Here is a 21,345-nt window from a genome sequence, read left to right as displayed (position 1 = left end):
CTCCGATTGGCCTTAATGAAGATTTTCGTTCAGGTTGTTTCCTGTGACATATTATAGTGACTTTTTGTTGGACTCTACATTCCGCTGTTTGGTTTAATTTTCTTAGACACCGCCGTGTGTCCTGTTATTGATGTTCTTTGCATGCTATGTGCTGTCAGACACCGCCGTGTGTCTTTATAGATCTAGAGATTCGATCCTGACAGGTCCCCACTTCACTAGCAGTGACACCTTTCCTTTCACCCTCGCTTTCAACATCCACCATGCAGACCCTCTCTTGCTCACTATATGCAGCTTATTGTCCATCCTTGGTGTTGTATTTAGCAGTATCAGACTCCAGCTGCCTATATGGGATTCCCCAGTAGACAACATATGTTGGTCTAGGGATATTTACAGCCATACCACACTGGTAAATGTCCAATTCCGGCTGATCTTGGTAACTAAGCAGTGTTGGGCCCAGTCAGTACCAGTATCGGTGACGATCTGGGAATACTGGGTGCTGTACATAACTCACTTAATACCACATGGCAGCGGACATTGTGCATTCTGTAGGTTTTCTACCCAATAGGGCAGATTGGATTCTTTTTGCACATATATTCTTATTTATATTGATTGCCGTAACAAGTGGACATTGCTTTGCAGTAGGTTGTTTTGAGGGTTGTCCTTGTGTCACCAGCTATTATTTCTATTAGACCTGTCACTCCTTCCTGCTTTTTGCCCCTTGCACTTTCTAGCCAGCACTTTCAGTGAACCCTGCTCTGCTGAGCTTCAGCACTATTCCATTTATTTTTTTAAACATATCACTTCATTTCATTCACTGCTGTTTTGATATACAGTGTCCTTGCAATTCCCCTTACTATCAGCATGCCATTTACTAGTCAGGCTGCTGAGACCACCCACCGCACGTTTTGCCGCGCTCCGGAGCCATTGCTATGCATGACACCAGGTTTGTTTAGCTTAGTTACCAGTGTCATGGAATGGGAGAAGACAGCAGGGGATGCATTAGGCGTGTCTGGACTTGTCTCAGCCCACGTCCTGATGCTGCTGGGTTGATTGTGGTGCCATTTGAGGCTTATATTTCATGTCCTGACAACAGTGCGGTTAGCCCCTGAGGAAGACCAGTCGGTTGAAACAGCTGTCGGGCTGTGTTTGTTGTATTTGCTGTACTTCACCATGCCGTTTGGTTAAGGAATAAATCCTGCTTTTCTTTCATCTACACGTGAGTGCTGGCTTGTCTACTTTTTCTGCATCGCTGGAGAAGTGAGTGTTTTATATATATATATATATATTCCTCACCTCTATGGTGGGCCGGCAACACACACCTACACTTGCTCAGCATGACAGAGACCTAGTTCCAGCAGGGGGAGTCTCAGAAACCCGGCAACCCCTGTGTAAGTAGCGACCGACCCCTGACCCCCCTATAATCTGGCCCTGGTGTCCGTCATTTTGACAGGCTTTTAACTAGTTGGTAATAACTTTATTAGTATTGTTAGGGCCATTATTTCATATAATCGGACCATAGAACCAGATTAGGGAATTATATCCATGCGTTAACGGTTATTAATGTTAGTAACAGTATGCAAGTGCTTACAAGCCAGAGATAAATGTATCCAACAGGTCTCCATTTGTATTCAATTGTAGCAAAGCACTCTATCTCCCACATGCTGGCACATCCAGAGATTCCAGCCACACACAGGGATCACAGTTTGTCTTGCAGTTGAATACAATTCATCCCTGTGTGTGGTTGCAAATTCAGGACTAATGGTAGCCATACATCAGGGGGATATCGTTCCAACCAGCCAACTAGTTGGCTGGTTGGAACAATAATCTGGCAGTGTGTGGGAGCAAATGATTATCAGCCGTTTGCTCCCACACGCTAAAAAACTTCCAGAAACGGTTTGTCCAACTAGTTGCGAAAATCAAACCTGTTTGATTTTCCCAACTAATCGTTCAGGTGTAGGGGGAACTGTCCCCCCAACTGAACGATAAGTAGGTGCACACTGGCCGGCAGTATCCACCTACTCCTGTCACCCTCACTGCCGGCTGGGCTGACTTTGTCATCCCAGGATCCCCGGCAGCGGCGGCGGTACTGTGGAGCAGGTTCAGGGGTCACACCGGGACCCCAGCATTGGCACCCCACCTGAGATCACTGCCGCCCCCCCCCCTGCAATGAGAATACTAACATTACAGTAATGGGGAGAGAGGCACTGGCTACAGGAACCCGGGATAGTCACCATCAGAATCTGTACATCAGGGAGACCGGGGTACATGTGAGGACGGTGGGGAGACAGGCTGCAGGTGATGTAGAGGGGGCAGGGTCTGCACCTTACCATATAGCTGTTGCACATAATGTCGGGATCGCTAGATGTGAGGGTGCTGCTGATTTTTAGTCACCGCTCCCCGTTTTCTCCCACCCTCCTATAAGCAGCGGGCTCTGTGCCAATGGCCCCCGGTTACTGAGAGCAGACCATCCTTTGTAGGAGAATCTCCTCTGGTCATGTTAGGCTCAAGTACTCCAAAGTCCTTGCCCTCCTCTGGGCAGAAGTCCCTGCATGACATAAAGCACCCCCTGAGCTGCTCCCCTGGGGATGAAGAAGATGCACAGGGGCGGCCACCAGGAGCTGGAATCGTTTGCACATATACCAATCACACGGGTGAGTGTATATCACTTCAAAATCCCCAATATTTAATTCTAGGAATATTTATTTTGTAATTCAGGGGGTGCTACCACAGGCAATATAGTCTATATATAGCAAATAACAAAAGAAAGCAAAGAGGAACTCGCTCTAAAGTGGTGCACTAATTATATATAATATTAAAATATAACTTTTAATTCTTTATTTTATAAACTTTAGCAGAATATTAAAAACAATAATGGTAAAAGATCAGAAATTGTGATTAAAAATGTATTTGCTGTGCACTGAGTATCACTGTATTTTTCCATCAATAAATTTGCTGTGATAAGCCAAAAGTTGCATCTGCGTTTTCAATTTCTATTAGTTCCTGTGGGCTGTCAGAATTTGCCCCTTGATTGTCTCCTGCTTGTCAAAGAGCCAGTTTCATGTACATGTACATGTACTGTGTGTGGGTGGTTTTCAGTATGCCGACTGACGGGATCCCAGCGCACAGTATACCGGCGCTGGGATCCCGACAGCCGGCATACCGACACTTATTCTCCCTCGTGGGGGTCCACGACCCCCCTGGAGGGAGAATAAAATAGTGTGGCGCGCGTAGCGCGGCGAGTGAAGCGAGCCCACAAGGGGCTCATTTGCGCTCGCCACACTGTCGGTAAGCCGGCGGTCGGGCTCCCGGCGCCAGTATGCTGGTCGCCGGGAGCCCGACCGCCGGCATATCGTAGTGAACCCCTTTATGTTCTGCTGATAAATAACGGCACTCAGAGATACTCATAGTCAGAATGTATAATAAATATCAGTATATAGCAGCAAATACATTTTTAATCTCAATTTCTTAACTTTCACTATTATTGTTTTTAATATTTCGCTAAAGTTTATAAAATAAAGAATTAAAAGTTATATTTTAATATTATATATAATTAGTGCACCACTTTAGGGCAAGTTGCTCTTTGTTTTCTTTTGTTATTCACCAGGAGCTGGATCCAGCCCATCGAGTGGGGGACAGTTTTGAATCGTGGGGAATTGCTGCCTCTCAGCATGACCCTCTCCAGGAGGGACAACATGCTCTGCTCTTAATTTGTGATTGCCATCACCTGTTTTGTACAGGTTAATGGATAAGAAAGGTTTTTCACCACAGGTGATGGCAAGCATAAATTAAGAAGGAAGTCCAGGAGCAGAGTATTCTGTTCCTCCTGGAGAGGGACATGTTGGAAGGTATAGCAGAGACCCACTGTCGTATCTATAATGGGTGCAAGGTGTGCAGTGCACATGGGCCCCTGGGTATTGGGGGGCCCACACACTGCACACCCTGCACACAGTTAGTTATACTTACTGCTCTGTTGGCACTCTGCTGGCTGCAACGCTGCAAATATCACTGAGAAAATGCGCACCGGGCCATTTTCCGGTGATTAGCATATGCGCAGTAGAGATGTCCCCGGGAATGTGGCACCATGTTTCCGGAGACCTGTGCATGCCCAGTAGACTCTGGCGCAATGCCAAAGTTGACAGCACCACCAGAGGGGAGGGGGCCCGATCGGAGCTTGCACACTGGCACCCTCTTCTCTTAAAGCGTCTCTATTGAGTTTTATGAACTAATTATATAAAAAAATGGCCCTAACAATACTAACAAAGTTATTACCAATTTGGGTGGAGCTAGTACCATACGCATTAATTTTTAATTTTTGTGATTAAGTTTGTATGTGAGCCATTTTCATTTTCGGCTTTAAATTGTGGGTTTTTTTTTAGACACCTGCCATGTACAATGTGTAATAATTTTTTATACTATTAAATGATATAATTCTGACAACCAACGCTTCCTTTACTTTCTTTAAGAATGTAAAGAAGCTGCATTGCAAGATGCACATTTGACCTTCGATGCTCTACAACAAATATTTCTGTAATGAAAGCACTTCACTAAAGAACTCTGGCCAGGTTGGAGCCATTGCAAGGGTCTTATTTAGCCTTAACCTTAACATGCAACAAAACAGTGATATAATAACTTTCAATAGTTGCCCAATAATACTTAAAGTACTTTTTATTTACGAGGTTGATTCTTTAAGTGAGGCAACAAGACCTTTCACGTGTGTAAGGATCTCTATTATAACAATATGAGGTTCAGTCTTATGGTAGGAAGTAGAGATGAGCGGGTTCGGATTTACTTGGTTCTTAACGCCAGAATTATCGCAAGTTCTTTTTTTCTGGATTTTTCTTATTGGCTAACCAAAACACGTGACGTTTGTGAGCCAATAAGGAGATTCGGGTAAATCCGAGTAAAACCGAACCCGCTCATCTCTAGTAGGAAGCAGTTGACTACCTGCTCTGACCTGGGGGAAAATTACAATGAAACAGAGAACATTACACGTGTGAGAGGTCTTGTTACCAGGGCCGGCTCCAGGCATGTTCAATGCACAATGGGGTGCATCGATTTCCCCCCCCCCCCCCCCGCCATATTGCCTGTCCAGGTCCCTCTCTGCCTGGCATCCACGAGTTATAGTGGGTTTTTTGTATTAATAGAGCAACAGGTCCAGATATTTACTTCCGGGTTGGAGGGAGCAGGGCCAACAACACCTGGCCGCGTGTATGCTGGGAATGGGTGGACAGCAAAGCAGCAGCCCAGCATGCACATCCCATCAGGGGCACCCTGATGGTGACTGCTTCCCCCTTAGCCAAGTACCCATACATTCACAGTGGGCACCCGGCGGCTGAAGGAGGCGCTCATGGTGCAGAGCACACACCGCCAGCCTTGGGCTCCAGATCCGCAGCCAGGCCGGGCTCAGCGTACCGGAACCAGACAGAATTATGGATGAAAAGTACTGTAGATACGACTTGTGTGCAGTTACCTGACTTTTGTGTCTTGGAATGTGCCAAATTCTTCTAGCAGTGAATAACATTGGGATTCTTCCTTTACCTCAGGCGTGGGGAACCTTCGGCCCTCCAGCTGTTGTTGAACTACACATACCAGCATGCCTTGCTACAGTTTTGCTATTTGGCCATGCTAAAACTGTTACAGGGCATGCTGGGATGTGTAGTTCAGCAACAGCTGGAGGGCCGAAGGTTCCCCATCCATGCTTTACCTCTTTAACAGACTTTGTCATTAGTCTGCACTCCAGTAAAATATGACACGATAACAACTGGGCTCACGCAATGGAGATAAGAAATTCTCTGCCTTAACCACACAGATGCTGCTACAAACACTATACAATTCAATTAGAATGACACATGCAGCGTCATATGCCGAACCTTTCCTTAACATATTCCACAAAACATATCTTTCCCCTCACCATTGATATTTCATTGGACTAGTGGAGGACCACTCTTGTCCCAGTTGTGGATCCTTGAGGGCGGACCTATTACATTGTCTTTGGGCATGCACGGTAATATGTTGGTTTTGGACCCAAATATGGAAATATGTGACCCGCCACTTCATACCTTACTTGCCTTTGACCTCTGAATGGGCTATATTCGGAATCCTACCTAGGAACACCCATGTGGCAAAGGGAGTGTGTAAATTATTACTGGTCAAGAAATGCATTTTATGTGTATGTAACCAGCCATCCCACCATTTTCACTTTTCTTAGAAAAGCTGTTTCATGTTTTTAGGATGAATTGGCCGGAAGCCTCACTAAAAAAAGAAAAATTCACAAAGTACTTCTTTGATACATGGGATAGCTACATTGCCACTCTATCCTCACAACTTAGGGACCAGTTATGGAAATGTTTTCGAGGTAAGCTGTGGTATGAAACACTCAAGATCCCCCTATAGCTATAGATTTCAGACCCTCCTCCAGATGTCCATGATTCACCGGTCTAGGTCTTCTCATAAAATACATAATTATTCCCATGGTTTATATCTAACATGGTTATCGCTATATACACACGATATTAATGTTGTAAAAATATCATATAATACTACTGTCATATATGCCAAACTTGCTTTTAGTAAGTAATATGCCACATCATACGATTGCTATTGCTGGTAATATCACATAAAACTATTGTTATGTATGTTAAATTTATTTTTGATATACAATACATCACATAATACCAGTGTTAAATATATTAACGTTTACGACATGTAATCCACACATGCTTCAATAAAGAAAAAAATGTTTTAAAAAAAAGGTGTTAGAATAATAAAAAGAAAAGTGTTGCACTTTTAATCGCTTCAGCTGTCATTTTATTAATGTAATTTAGACAATTCAGAAAGCTGTGATCAATCCAATTTCTCTCTTTCAAAGCGCCAGTCTTGAAATTGTTGGGTTCTCCCTGCAGCCGTAACTCTAATGCAAGCCAAAATCTCCTGCTTTAACGTTTGATAATCCATCTCCTGTATTTCATTAAAATCCTATTTGTGTACTGAAGGTTTTCTACGTTTCACTGCACATATAAGGCATTAGCATCTCATTCCAATTCTACACCAGTCATTTAGAATGTTTTGTGATTCACTCAAATGCCATGAGATAGGCCTCAGTATTGTGTGCTGCGTCATTTTTGCAAATTATGCAGCACCCCTGACCTGCCGAGGTATGAGTGAAGCAAATGAATGGAGAGCAAGATATTTCCCTGCATAATTCCAGGAGGGGCGATTAGAACTTAAGGGCCCCCTACACTAGACCGATAATGCCCGATTTCAGCCCAGGTCGGGCATTCGGCCCGATATATTGGGTGAAATCGGGCATTTTCGGTGTGCTGTTCCCCCGATCCGATGCGCGTTCCCGTGTGCATCGGATCGGATCCCCCTAGATCCGACATATCACGAGTGCTGCACTCGTTATATGTCGGATCCCGCAGTAAATGGATGGGAAAGTAAAAGATACATCGTATGCAAAAAAACCTGCATACGATATATCTATGACTATCCTGCCAACGGGGAGGCTGCCGGGATGTTGGAGGAAATCTTATATGACATGACGGACCGTCATGTCGTATAAGTGTATGGGGCCCTTTAGAAGGAATTGCTCCAGACTGTGAGCCTAATTCAGAGATGTACGTACACCATACCCTACTTGCCGACATTGCAGCCCCCTCTTCCGGAAGGGGGCAGCCTGGTCGGCGAACAGGGGGCGTGCCCAGTAGTAAGGGGGTGTGTCCGTTGGCGTGGCGGTATGAAAATGTCATTATGGGCGTTATCGGATCCCCCTAGGACCGCTCACTAGTGCTCCATTGTGGGAGGCCGAGGAAGGGTGCTGGGGCCGGCAACAGATGCCGGACACTTGCAGACCTTTCCGGGGAGGGGGAGGGGGGGGGCGGTATCGCCACACGATTTTTGGGAGCCTCCCACCCATTGCGGGAGGGTAGGCAAGTATGATGTACACCTCCAATGTTTTTATATCCACGCATCTGAAGAAGCTACACTGCAGATGTGTGTATCTGGGGATGCTTTGTCACTTGTAGTGACCCAAACACTGCCAGATAATTGACACGCGGCTGGCATTTGGGGCGGGTGACAGGCAGCATTGCAGAAAACAGTGACGTGTGACCCAGTTTTCTGGGCTTACTTCAGCAGAGTCAATTTCCCGGACATCCTGAGTAACCTTAAGTTTGCTTACATGACTGATGTTCATGCACATAGGCGAAACTAGAGATCTGGCAATGGGTGGTCCCAGTTTTAGCACCATGTTTGAAATTGTGTTTCTGTTTCTTGAGTTTGTCACTCTGTCTCATGTGTTCAATCTGCAATGTAAATTGCAGTGTAAAAATAAAGCAGCCAGTATTTACTCTGCATAGAAACAATATAACCCACCCAAATCTAACTCTCTCTGCAAATGTTATATCTGCCCCACCTGCAGTGCACATGGGCCCTCATTCCGAGTTGATCGCTCGCTAGCTACTTTTTGCAGCCATTCAAACGCATAGTCGCCGCCCACGGGGGAGTGTATTTTCGCTTTGCAAGTGTGCGATCGCATGTGCAGCCGAGCGGTACGAAAACGTTTTTTGCAGTTTTTGAGTAGGTCTGAACTTACTCAGCCCTTGCGATCACTTCAGCCTGTCCAGTCCCGGAATTGACATCAGACACCCACCCTGCAAATGCCTGGACATGCCTGTGTTTTCCCTACCACTCCCAGAAAACGGTCAGTTGACACCCATAAATGCCCTCCTCCTGTCAATTTCCTTGCGATCGGTTGTGCGAATGGATTCTTCGCTAGAAGCATTGCACAGCAACGATGCTATTTGTACCCCTACGACACCCGTGCTCATTGCGGTGCATACGCATGCGTAGTTTTGCCATTTTTTTAACTGATCGCTGTGCTGTGAAAATCGTCAGTGAGCGATCAACTCGAATGACCCCCATGGTTTTGCCCAACTGCCAACAAATTTGCAGCAGCAATCAGGTCTGAATTAGTCCCCTGGCTCCTAGGGAACCTGGCGACTCATGGGCCTATAACCAAATCCAACTGTCCCTGATAAATTTGTTTGCAACAGTTACCTGCAATGCTGCTGGGATCTCCAGAGAAGCAGGCACACGAAGAAGAGCAGCTTGAAGACACAGAAGGTGACTGTGGATGGAGCTGGAGGAATGCAGGGAGCAGGAGAGACACTGGTGGAAAAGAGGCCGGAGAAACACGGGAGATCAGGCTGAAGAGACCTGGGAGGAAGTGGTTGGAGTTGTTAGACAACTGGCATGATTATTAGAGATGAGCGGGTTCGGTTCCTCGGAATCCGAACCCCCCCGAACTTCACGCTTTTTACACGGGTCCGAGGCAGACTCGGATCTTCCCGCCTTGCTCGGCTAACCCGAGCGCGCCCGAACGTCATCATCCCGCTGTCGGATTCTCGCGAGGCTCGTATTCTATCGCGAGACTCGGATTCTATATAAGGAGCCGCGCGTTGCCGCCATTTTCACACGTGCATTGAGATTGATAGGGAGAGGACGTGGCTGGCGTCCTCTCCGTTTAGATAGAGAGTGAGACACTTGATTTACTGGAGCATTAGGAGTACTCAGAGAGTGCAGAGTTTTGCTGATAGTTATACTAGTGGTGGTGACCACCAGTTTTATTTATTATTTAATATAATCCGTTCTCTGCCTGAAAAAAAACGATACACAGTCACATACCATATCTGTGCTCAGCCTCAGTGTGCTGCATGATAATATCATCTATGTATATCTGACTGTGCTGAGTAGTGCTCACTGCTCACACAGCTTAATTGTGGGGGAGACTGGGGAGCAGTTATAGCAGGAGTACATATTTAACAGTGCACACTTTTGCTGCCAGAGTGCCAGTGTGACTGACCAGCAGTGACCACCAGTATATTGTCTGCCTGAAAAAAGTTAAACACTCGTGTGGTGTTTTTTTTTTTTATTCTATAAACGCATTCTGCTGACAGTGTCCAGCAGGTCCGTCATTCATTATATTTCTATCTTCTTCATACTAGTAGTTTAGGAGTCTGCAGTGCTGACAGTGTCCAGCAGGTCCGTCATTATACAATATATACCTGTCCTGCAGTAGTGATATATATATATTTTATATCATTATCATCCAGTCTATACTAGCAGGCGCAGTACGGTAGTCCACGGCTGTAGCTACCTCTGTGTCGGCAGTCGCTCGTCCATAATTGTATACCTACCTGTGGTGGGTTTTTTTTTTTCTATCTTCTTCATACTAGTAGTTTAGGAGTCTGCAGTGCTGACAGTGTCTAGCAGGTCCGTCATTATACAATATATACCTGTCCTGCAGTAGTGATATATATATATTTTTTATATCATTATCATCCAGTCTATACTAGCAGACGCAGTACGGTAGTCCACGGCTGTAGCTACCTCTGTGTCGGCAGTCGCTCGTCCATAATTGTATACCTACCTGTGGTGGTTTTTTTTTTTTCTATCTTCTTCATACTAGTAGTTTAGGAGTCTGCAGTGCTGACAGTGTCCAGCAGGTCCGTCATTATACAATATAGACCTGTCCTGCAGTAGTGATATATATATATTTTTTATATCATTATCATCCAGTCTATACTAGCAGACGCAGTACGGTAGTCCACGGCTGTAGCTACCTCTGTGTCGGCAGTCGCTCGTCATCCATAAGTATACTAGTATCCATCCATCTCCATTGTTTACCTGAGGTGCCTTTTAGTTGTGCCTATTAAAATATGGAGAACAAAAATGTTGAGGTTCCAAAAATAGGGAAAGATCAAGATCCACTTCCACCTCGTGCTGAAGCTGCTGCCACTAGTCATGGCCGAGACGATGAAATGCCATCAACGTCGTCTGCCAAGGCCGATGCCCAATGTCATAGTACAGAGCATGTAAAATCCAAAACACCAAATATCAGTAAAAAAAGGACTCAAAAATCTAAAATAAAATCGTCGGAGGAGAAGCGTAAACTTGCCAATATGCCATTTACCACACGGAGTGGCAAGGAACGGCTGAGGCCCTGGCCTATGTTCATGGCTAGTGGTTCAGCTTCACATGAGGATGGAAGCACTCAGCCTCTCGCTAGAAAAATGAAAAGACTTAAGCTGGAAGGAGCACCCGCAGTCCAGTTCCTGATAGTCAGATTGAAGATGTCAGTGTTGAAGTACACCAGGATGAGGAGGATATGGGTGTTGCTGGCGCTGGGGAGGAAATTGACCAGGAGGATTCTGATGGTGAGGTGGTTTGTTTAAGTCAGGCACCCGGGGAGACACCTGTTGTCCGTGGGAGGAATAGGGCCATTGACATGCCTGGTGAAAATACCAAAAAAATCAGCTCTTCAGTGTGGAAGTATTTCAACAGAAATGCGGACAACATTTGTCAAGCCGTGTGTTGCCTTTGTCAAGCTGTAATAAGTAGGGGTAAGGACGTTAACCACCTCGGAACATCCTCCCTTATACGTCACCTGCAGCGCATTCATCATAAGTCAGTGACAAGTTCAAAAACTTTGGGCGACAGCGGAAGCAGTCCACTGACCATTAAATCCCTTCCTCTTGTAACCAAGCTCACGCAAACCACCCCACCAACTCCCTCAGTGTCAATTTCCTCCTTCCCCAGGAATGCCAATAGTCCTGCAGGCCATGTCACTGGCAATTCTGACGAGTCCTCTCCTGCCTGGGATTCCTCCGATGCATCCTTGCGTGTAACGCCTACTGCTGCTGGCGCTGCTGTTGTTGCTGCTGGGAGTCGATGGTCATCCCAGAGGGGAAGTCGTAAGACCACTTTTACTACTTCCACCAAGCAATTGACTGTCCAACAGTCCTTTGCGAGGAAGATGAAATATCACAGCAGTCATCCTGCTGCAAAGCGGATAACTGAGGCCTTGGCATCCTGGGCGGTGAGAAACGTGGTTCCGGTATCCATCATTACTGCAGAGCCAACTAGAGACTTGTTGGAGGTACTGTGTCCCCGGTACCAAATACCATCTAGGTTCCATTTCTCTAGGCAGGCGATACCGAAAATGTACACAGACCTCAGAAAAAGACTCACCAGTGTCCTAAAAAATGCAGTTGTACCCAATGTCCACTTAACCACGGACATGTGGACAAGTGGAGCAGGGCAGACTCAGGACTATATGACTGTGACAGCCCACTGGGTAGATGTATGGACTCCCGCCGCAAGAACAGCAGCGGCGGCACCAGTAGCAGCATCTCGCAAACGCCAACTCTTTCCTAGGCAGGCTACGCTTTGTATCACCGCTTTCCAGAATACGCACACAGCTAAAAACCTCTTACGGCAACTGAGGAAGATCATCGCAGAATGGCTTACCCCAATTGGACTCTCCTGTGGATTTGTGGCATCGGACAACGCCAGCAATATTGTGTGTGCATTAAATATGGGCAAATTCCAGCACGTCCCATGTTTTGCACATACCTTGAATTTGGTGGTGCAGAATTATTTAAAAAACGAGAGGGGCGTGCAAGAGATGCTGTCGGTGGCCAGAAGAATTGCGGGACACTTTCGGCGTACAGGCACCACGTACAGAAGACTGGAGCAACACCAAAAACGCCTGAACCTGCCCTGCCATCATCTGAAGCAAGAAGTGGTAACGAGGTGGAATTCAACCCTCTATATGCTTCAGAGGTTGGAGGAGCAGCAAAAGGCCATTCAAGCCTATACAACTGAGCACGATATAGGAGGTGGAATGCACCTGTCTCAAGCGCAGTGGAAAATGATTTCAACGTTGTGCAAGGTTCTGCAACCTTTTGAACTTGCCACACGAGAAGTCAGTTCAGACACTGCCAGCCTGAGTCAGGTCATTCCCCTCATCAGGCTTTTGCAGAAGAAGCTGGAGACATTGAAGGAGGAGCTAACACAGAGCGATTCCGCTAGGCATGTGGGACTTGTGGATGGAGCCCTTAATTCGCTTAACAAGGATTCACGGGTGGTCAATCTGTTGAAATCAGAGCACTACATTTTGGCCACCGTGCTCGATCCTAGATTTAAAACCTAAGTTGTATCTCTCTTTCCGGCAGACACAAGTCTGCAGGGGTTCAAAGAACTGCTGGTGAGAAAATTGTCAAGTCAAGCGGAACGCGACCTGTCAACATCTCCTCCTTCACATTCTCCCGCAACTGGGGGTGCGAGGAAAAGGCTCAGAATTCCGAGCCCACCCGCTGGCGGTGATGCAGGGCAGTCTGGAGCGACTGCTGATGCTGACATCTGGTCCGGACTGAAGGACCTGACAACGATTACGGACATGTCGTCTACTGTCACTGCATATGATTCTCTCCCCATTGAAAGAATGGTGGAGGATTATATGAGTGACCGCATCCAAGTAGGCACGTCAGACAGTCCGTACGTATACTGGCAGGAAAAAGAGGCAATTTGGAGGCCCTTGCACAAACTGGCTTTATTCTACCTAAGTTGCCCTCCCACAAGTGTGTACTCCGAAAGAGTGTTTAGTGCCGCCGCTCACCTTGTCAGCAATCGGCGTACGAGGTTACTTCCAGAAAATGTGGAGAAGATGATGTTCATTAAAATGAATTATAATCAATTCCTCCATGGAGACATTCACCAGCAGCAATTGCCTCCACAAAGTACACAGGGAGCTGTGATGGTGGATTCCAGTGGGGACGAATTGATAATCTGTGAGGAGGGGGATGTACACGGTGATGAATCAAAGGATGATGATGAGGTGGACATCTTGCCTCTGTAGAGCCAGTTTGTGCAAGGAGAGATTAATTGCTTCTTTTTTGGTGGGGGTCCAAACCAACCCGTCATTTCAGTCACAGTCGTGTGGCAGACCCTGTCACTGAAATGATGGGTTGGTTAAAGTGTGCATGTCCTGTTTATACAACATAAGGGTGGGTGGGAGGGCCCAAGGACAATTCCATCTTGCACCTCTTTTTTCTTTCATTTTTCTTTGCGTCATGTGCTGTTTGGGGAGTGTTTTTTGGAAGGGCCAGCCTGCCTGACACTGCAGTGCCACTCCTAGATGGGCCAGGTGTTTGTGTCGGCCACTTGGGTCGCTGAGCTTAGTCACACAGCTACCTCATTGCGCCTCTTTTTTTCTTTGCGTCATGTGCTGTTTGGGGAGTGTTTTTTGGAAGGGCCATCCTGCGTGACACTGCAGTGCCACTCCTAGATGGGCCAGGTGTTTGTGTCGGCCCCTAGGGTCGCTTAGCTTACTCACACAGCTACCTCATTGCGCCTCTTTTTTTTCTTCTTTGCGTCATGTGCTGTTTGGGGAGTATTTTTTGGAAGGTCCATCCTGCCTGACACTGCAGTGCCACTCCTAGATGGGCCAGGTGTTTGTGTCGGCCACTTGGGTCGCTGAGCTTAGTCACACAGCTACCTCATTGCGCCTCTTTTTTTCTTTGCGTCATGTGCTGTTTGGGGAGTGTTTTTTGGAAGGGCCATCCTGCGTGACACTGCAGTGCCACTCCTAGATGGGCCAGGTGTTTGTGTCGGCCACTTGGGTCGCTGAGCTTAGTCATCCAGCGACCTCGGTGCAAATTTTAGGACTAAAAATAATATTGTGAGGTGTAAGGTGTTCAGAATAGACTGAAAATGAGTGGAAATTATGGTTATTGAGGTTAATAATACTTTGGGATCAAAATGACCCCCAAATTCTATGATTTAAGCTGTTTTTTAGGGTTTTTTGAAAAAAACACCCGAATCCAAAACACACCCGAATCCGACAAAAAAAATTCGGTGAGGTTTTGCCAAAACGCGTTCGAACCCAAAACACGGCCGCGGAACCGAACCCAAAACCAAAACACAAAACCCGAAAAATTTCCGGTGCACATCTCTAATGATTAGGAAAAGGCTCTGGGACAATAATCTTCATTAAGGAAGATTATTGTCCCAAAGAAACCATATTAATTATACAAATTGTATATCAAATTAGCAAATAAAGTTTAATGAACTAATTTAAAGTTGTTTTATAAGGAAAACTCACATTTTGCCCTGCACATAGAGGCACCCATAGGGGCATACTGTATATATAATCCTTAAAATATCACAATTTCTACACTCCCCAGGGAATGTAGAAATTGTGCCATTCATCAAACACCAAAATGCATTTTTTTCAGAGTTTTATCATGAAACTGTTCACCATGCTGAGATGGTGAACAGCCCCCGTATCACAGCACAAGCTGCCGTTTACACAGCAGCTTGTGCAGCAGAGAGAGGGAGGAAAAGGGGAGGGGGCGCAGCTGAAGAGCAATCTCTGCAGGCCAGGCAGCCCCAGTACCGTAAGGTGCCAGCGGCGGGCAGGAGCAGGGAACAGAAGCTGCATAAAGACCAGGAGGTGGTACCGGTGGCGGGCTGGAGAAGGGAGAAATGGCTGCATAGATTGTCCCTGCAGCGGGGCCGCAGTAATATGGTGCCGGTGGCTAGAGGCAGGGACATGGGGCTGTTGCTACTTAGTATGTAATGTCCCAGAGGGTGGGGGGGGGAGCAAGGGGCCACTGCTGCAAAGCGATCTCTGCAGCCGGGCATCCCCGGCAATATGGTGCCGGCACAGGCAGGGAGGAGAGGGGAGGCGACAAGGTTGCAGAGTGATTTCTGCAGCCGGAGAGAACCGCCAATAAGGTGCCGGCACTCACTTTAAGTAGTTATATATTTTATTGTTTGGATGATTATACTGTATTTGGTGTCACACCAAATACAGCAGAGGTGGCCAAAAGGTAGATCGCGATCTACCGATAGCTCGCGGAGCATCCACCGGTAGATCGCGACAGACTTAACATAAAATAACTGTAAGGAGCCTGCCGCCGCTGCTTCTTTTCACAGTTTCCAGGTATGCAGTGTGCTGGTGCGCGGGTGACGTAATGATGTCACCCGCGATGTGAGGCGCCTGGGCGCTAGTTGGATCCAGTTTGCTCCAGCCGGCAATGGCGACGACATGAGAAGCAGCCAGCGGGAGGCCATGCAAGCGGGAGCGTGACTGCGGGGAGAGGAAGGACTGAAGCTAGGCAACGTGACAACTTGTCAGGTAAGTTATGCAAAGGGGGGTTTCTTCACAAGGGGAGGGATGATCTACAAAGGGGGGGGGGAATCTGCACAGAGCGTGGTATCTTCACGTGGTAAAGGTTTTTTTTTCACAAGGGGGGATCTGCAAATGGTGGAGAATCTACACAGAGGGGATTATTGGACAGGGGCTATTATACAGGGGACTGGAAGGGGGTTAGCTGCACAAAGGGGATCTGCAAAGGGGAAGATTTGCACAGGGGGGGTATTTAATGTTGTCATTCTTAATACTATTTTTAAATATGCGCATTATTGTTAGTGCTGTTATTTGATAGCAACATTATTAATGCTATTTTTAAATGTGGGCCTTATTATTGGTGTTATTTGACGCCAGTAGATTACCGGTAAGTTAGTGAAGAAAAAGTAGATCCCAGGTCCCAAAAGTCCGGACACCCCTGAAATACAGTATAATCATCCAAACAATAAAATATATAACTAATTAAAACATTTATATATACAGTTATATATAACTAATTAAAACACAGGAAAACTGGTCTGGATTGGAATTGGAAGAAAGCCAGATCACTCACTGTCACTGAGTGACTGACTGTGTTACCACACGGGCAGGCGTCTGGCGGGCAAGGCAACCGAGCGGCCAGGCAGCCCGCAGCCGGACTCGAAACTGGAAGGGCAGGTGGGCGGCCGCCCGTAACTACAGTGCTGCAGGCACTGACAGGCGGCAGCTGCTGTGAAGGAAGGGTCCGGCCGTCTGACTGAGCACAGTGCTAAATTGTGCTCTGGCCGCGGCACTCCTCTCAGTCAAACTGGTGCGCGGCGGGGCTGGTGAGTGCTGCGTGCGGCGTGACGTCATTACGTTATGTCGCACGCAGATGTTATTGATGGATCACAAACAGGGGGGCGGATCTGGGGAGCTGCTGCAGCGCGTGAATGTCCTCCCAGTCAGCAAATGTATTCCTGACCGCGAGGACACCATATTAAAAATAATAAATTAATAAAATGTTATTTTTGCTAATGGGTGGTCCTGTGCACCCCCGAACCGTCCCACAGATTCGCCGATGTTCATACACATGATCTAGTGATCAGTATTCGATGCAGCAGCAAATCAGAGAAGCCGACAGGAGACGTCTATTTGCACAAAGCACCTCTGACCATTAGCATATTGTTTACAACAGCGGCATACAGGGACGGACTGGCCCACAGGGGAACAGGGGAAACCACCGGTGGGCCCTACTGCCCGTGGGCTCTCCTCCTCCTCTAGGGATCAGGTTCCAGACTCTATCCTAGTGCACTTGAAATATGCATTATACATATGTTACATTATACTTCACAAGAATTTGGTTTATTATACATTTACCAAGGGGCACAGAACCTGTACTCTGTAATGGTTAGCCAAACCTCTGTGATGGCTGGCCATGCTCCCACTGGAGTCTCGCCACACCCTTAAGCATGGGCCCCTATAACAGCATTCCCCCGGTGGGCCCTTCATGCCCCAGTCCGACACCGGCTACATACAAAGACTCAGCAGCTGTGTGATATTTTCCATGCGGGTAATGGCTTAACGTCTGTACTGCTATTGGAATTCAGATAAGCTGTTTCAACTTGTTTTATTTTATGTGTGATCAGAGGCGCAGACAGCTCTGCCAGGCCCCGTACTTTGAGGGGGTGTGACCAAGGTGGGGAGGTGTAGCCAGACCCCTTCCTTAGAAAATAGTAAAAACGGTAGCTTACGTGCAGTGCACAGGGGGCCGCCGGTGTCAGGTCCTGTGTGCAAAGGCTGCAGGTGCAATCTCTCTCCCTGCACATCACACAGGGAGAGAGAGGGATGACTGCTTCTGCAGCTGCCTCTCATACTAGCTCAGCAAACAGCAGTGTGTGCCATGTGCTGAGCTGGGGAAAGAGGCTAGTGCAGAAGCAGTCAGTTCTCTCTTTTCCTGCCCAAAGTGCTGCTGTCTGCAATGGGGAGGGGGGGCCGCAGGACCTGGGTCCACCACTGACTCCTCCAACAGGCTCAGGTAAAGAGTACCCACTCCCCCCTCTCTACACCACTGTGTGTGACACCTACTTCTATTATTTGTTTTGTATATAAAATAGTATCCTGTGATTATACTGTATATATTTTGTCAAAGTCAGAAAAATGTCTCTATGCACGTTGCCATATTTGCACCGCACACTGGTCCGTGCTGCGCATGCGTACGCTCTCCCGTGAAGGCGCATACCCGCAATAGCGTGCACTCGCAGGCGCGGTATGCGTATTTACGGTAGAGTTTATGTAGTCGTAGCGTGCGACTCATTCGTTACATATTTTCACAATTAATGTAGTTTATAGATCATGGTCCCTTTGATAGTTTCTGAAAGTTTGGTTAATATAGAAGGTCCCTGAGCTAAGGAATCCCTCTTTGTATCGTACGAAGGGTCTAACAGGAATCATACAGCAGTGTTTGGTACCCATCGGAAGAGTATTTAATTAGCAATATTCCGGTGTTGGTTTGGAGCGTATTAATCGCTCGTGCGAATAGTTATGGACATAAGAAGTTTATGTCCATTTCTACTATTTACTCATACTCAGGTATGCGGCGGGAAACCTAGTTCCCCACCCACCTGAGCTGTTTGAAATCGTCACAGCCCACCTGTATGAATCAACCTATGACCTTTTGTTGTGATACAGGGTCGAATTCCTTCATCCAATAGACAATGGGATTGTAGGGACTATGAGATTGCATTGTGTGTGGGGCATAAATAGGCAGGCCGACCACATCCAGCTCTCACTCTTCAACGGTTCTCATTGCTGAAAATCGGGTGCTGGATGTCCAGGCGCATGCGATCGTTTACCCTTGTGCGTAAGTTTCTCTCCGTTATCATTGTCTTTCTGTGAGCCAATTTCTCTCATCTCTCTCTCTCTCTCTCTCTTTCCCTTCTCTCTCTCTCTCGTATCTCCCCTAGACTAGTATTGTATTGTATTAGATAGTATTGTTTAGTTCTGTGGTTAGGAAGTCTCTGTTATATTGTAGTGTATCATTTGTACTGTTATCCCCTTTTTACAAGTATACTAGATATAATACAGTTAATAGGCTTTGGACCCTAAACCAGTATCTGTGTATTTCCTATAGTGTTAAGTGTTCACTTGAGCGTCGGTGACGCTCAAGCAGCTTTGTAGTTAGTCAGGTTACACAAGGTTGCACTTACACCCTGTATTCACATTAAGGTATTCCGTGTATTTCATTGGTATAAGGTTTAGACATAAAGGTATAGCGTTGTGAGCGTCTGCGCCGCTGGTGATCTCCTCGTGGTCTCGAGCGTCCGCTACGCCATAGCGAATCATTACTCTAGTCATAGCCAATAACGTGTCCTGTGATCACTGGGCCGTGAGCGAACGTGACGCTTGAGCGTCTCGCCTACGGCTGAGCGATCGTTACGCAACTAGCGTACCATTACGGTACTTCTTGAGTAAACAGCGTACAGTGTTCTTAGCTTCATAAAGGGTTGTTTATACGACAAGGGAATTTAGCATTGTCAATTGGGGACTCGTCCTATCCTTCTCATATCTGCACTAGGTAGATCAGCGGACATTATCCCCCCAGCAAAGGGTGGGAGGTTGTCTCGCAGTGCTGACGGGATAAGCGTCTGCTTCGCTTAGATAAAGAGTGCTGAAGGAATCCGGGAACCGGAAGTAAGAACAAAACGCTTGTGTCTTTTAAAACTGTTTTATTTCTCTTCTGTCTTGCGTATACACGCACGCATACATTTATCTGCATTTCTTTTTCAAATTTCGTATATCACTATTCCTGTTTGCCAAGTTTTATAGTTGATTAGAAAGTGCAAAAAGAGATTTGCTGTTATTTCATAGTAGAGGTAATAGTTAAAGTATAGACCAACACACGGCTTGTCTGGGAGATAAGACAGTCAGTGTGGTGTGCGGTAGATGATCAGGGATCACCTACATTGATAAAGGTAGAAATTGTGTTACGGTGGATCTTTGTTTTGCGTACACGTGTCCCTAACAAAAGACTTGCGTACGCAATCCAAACGGCAGACGCACGCAGCGTACATTACGCAACGTAGCGTCTGGTTACGCCCACGTAGCTCAAGTCACGAAAAGTTGAATTAGCGCAAAGCGATAATTAGCGCAAAGGCGATAAGTAACGCACAGCGGTAAATAACGCGACGCGGTAAATAACGCAAATCTATTTTTGGAAAATCTGAAATTTAGCTTAACAGATCCTGCTCCTAATTAGTAACACTGTTGGACTGAAGACAATTTCTGCGCAGAAATAGATATAGAAACAAAAGTGTACATGTGTTGAGTGAGTGTGGTTTTGTATACAAAAGTTTATATAACTTTAAGGTGGAACCAAAAGGAAAGTCGGGTACTCGTCAAGGGACACACGTGTAAGTGACATATACGGTGGCTAGGGAGGCATCCCTGGTTAAATAATATTTGAGCATTAGAGTATAGCGGACCATAAGGTAACAGACCAGGAGGTCATTAACAGAAGGTAACAAGACCAGGAGGTCGTAAGGTACTAAGAGGTCCGCTATAAAAGTCCAGTGGCACAACGCCTGGGGTGTTGGTGCAGAACCCATATAGGCCATAAGCTCTTGCTGAAGGAATCGCGGCCGGAAACATCGATTCCATTGATCTCTCAGTACATAACAAGTAGTGCTTGTGTACTGAACGATTGGACCACACGTAATTGTGTGCAGTAGTTAGTAATCTGACCTAATACCATTAGAGTAAAGTGGTCACAAACGCTATCTGTACATTCTGACGTGATTTGTGTAATTTTTTATTTTTGGAAGGGAAGTTCGCTGGTCACTCAGGAACTATCTAACAACCCCACCTTTACTGGAAAGAGTAAGTGTCCTGCGGGTAACCCTCATATGTTCCAGTAAACAGAAGGTTCCATAGGGGCCCTGTATCGAGTACGCCAGCACCATATCGGTGTGATCAGGTCGTATTGGTCGAGGTGGGCGAGTGAGTGGGGTACTCGGTAAACCGCCACCGCCGGCCTACTGTGGAGTAATTTGGTTGTCTGTAAAGGCTTGCTGAAAACCTTGATACAGAAATCCAAGGAGGACTAAGCAACACCTGCAGACTATGGGGGCCAGTTGCTCAGGTAGGGGGCGATCAACCCTGGTTCAGGTTGATTCTGTGAACCGACCAGTTGGGTCGGCACGATATGTAATGTGTGAAAAATATGGAAGTCACACCGAATCTTTATGTGATGAATGGGAGAGAATGACTGTACAAGACAGGGACAAATTCCCAAGAATAGGTAGCTTCAGTCCAGACGTGTTACAAAATTTAAGGAGGAGGATATGTCTCGTAAAATCAACAAAGAGACGAATTCAGCATCATGATTACTTACA

General features: G+C 46.6%; 1 pseudogene; it reads left to right on the top strand.

Moving 5' to 3' along the window:
• Positions 1–385: 385 nt before the first annotated feature.
• Positions 386–505, top strand: LOC134936988 (5S ribosomal RNA; annotated as a pseudogene).
• Positions 506–21,345: the final 20,840 nt, after the last annotated feature.

Source organism: Pseudophryne corroboree, chromosome 6 (assembly GCF_028390025.1).
Source record: "Pseudophryne corroboree isolate aPseCor3 chromosome 6, aPseCor3.hap2, whole genome shotgun sequence".
NCBI lineage: Eukaryota > Metazoa > Chordata > Amphibia > Anura > Myobatrachidae > Pseudophryne > Pseudophryne corroboree.
The sequence above is the reverse complement of the archived record's forward strand: the minus strand, read 5'-3'. Positions and strand labels throughout refer to the sequence as shown.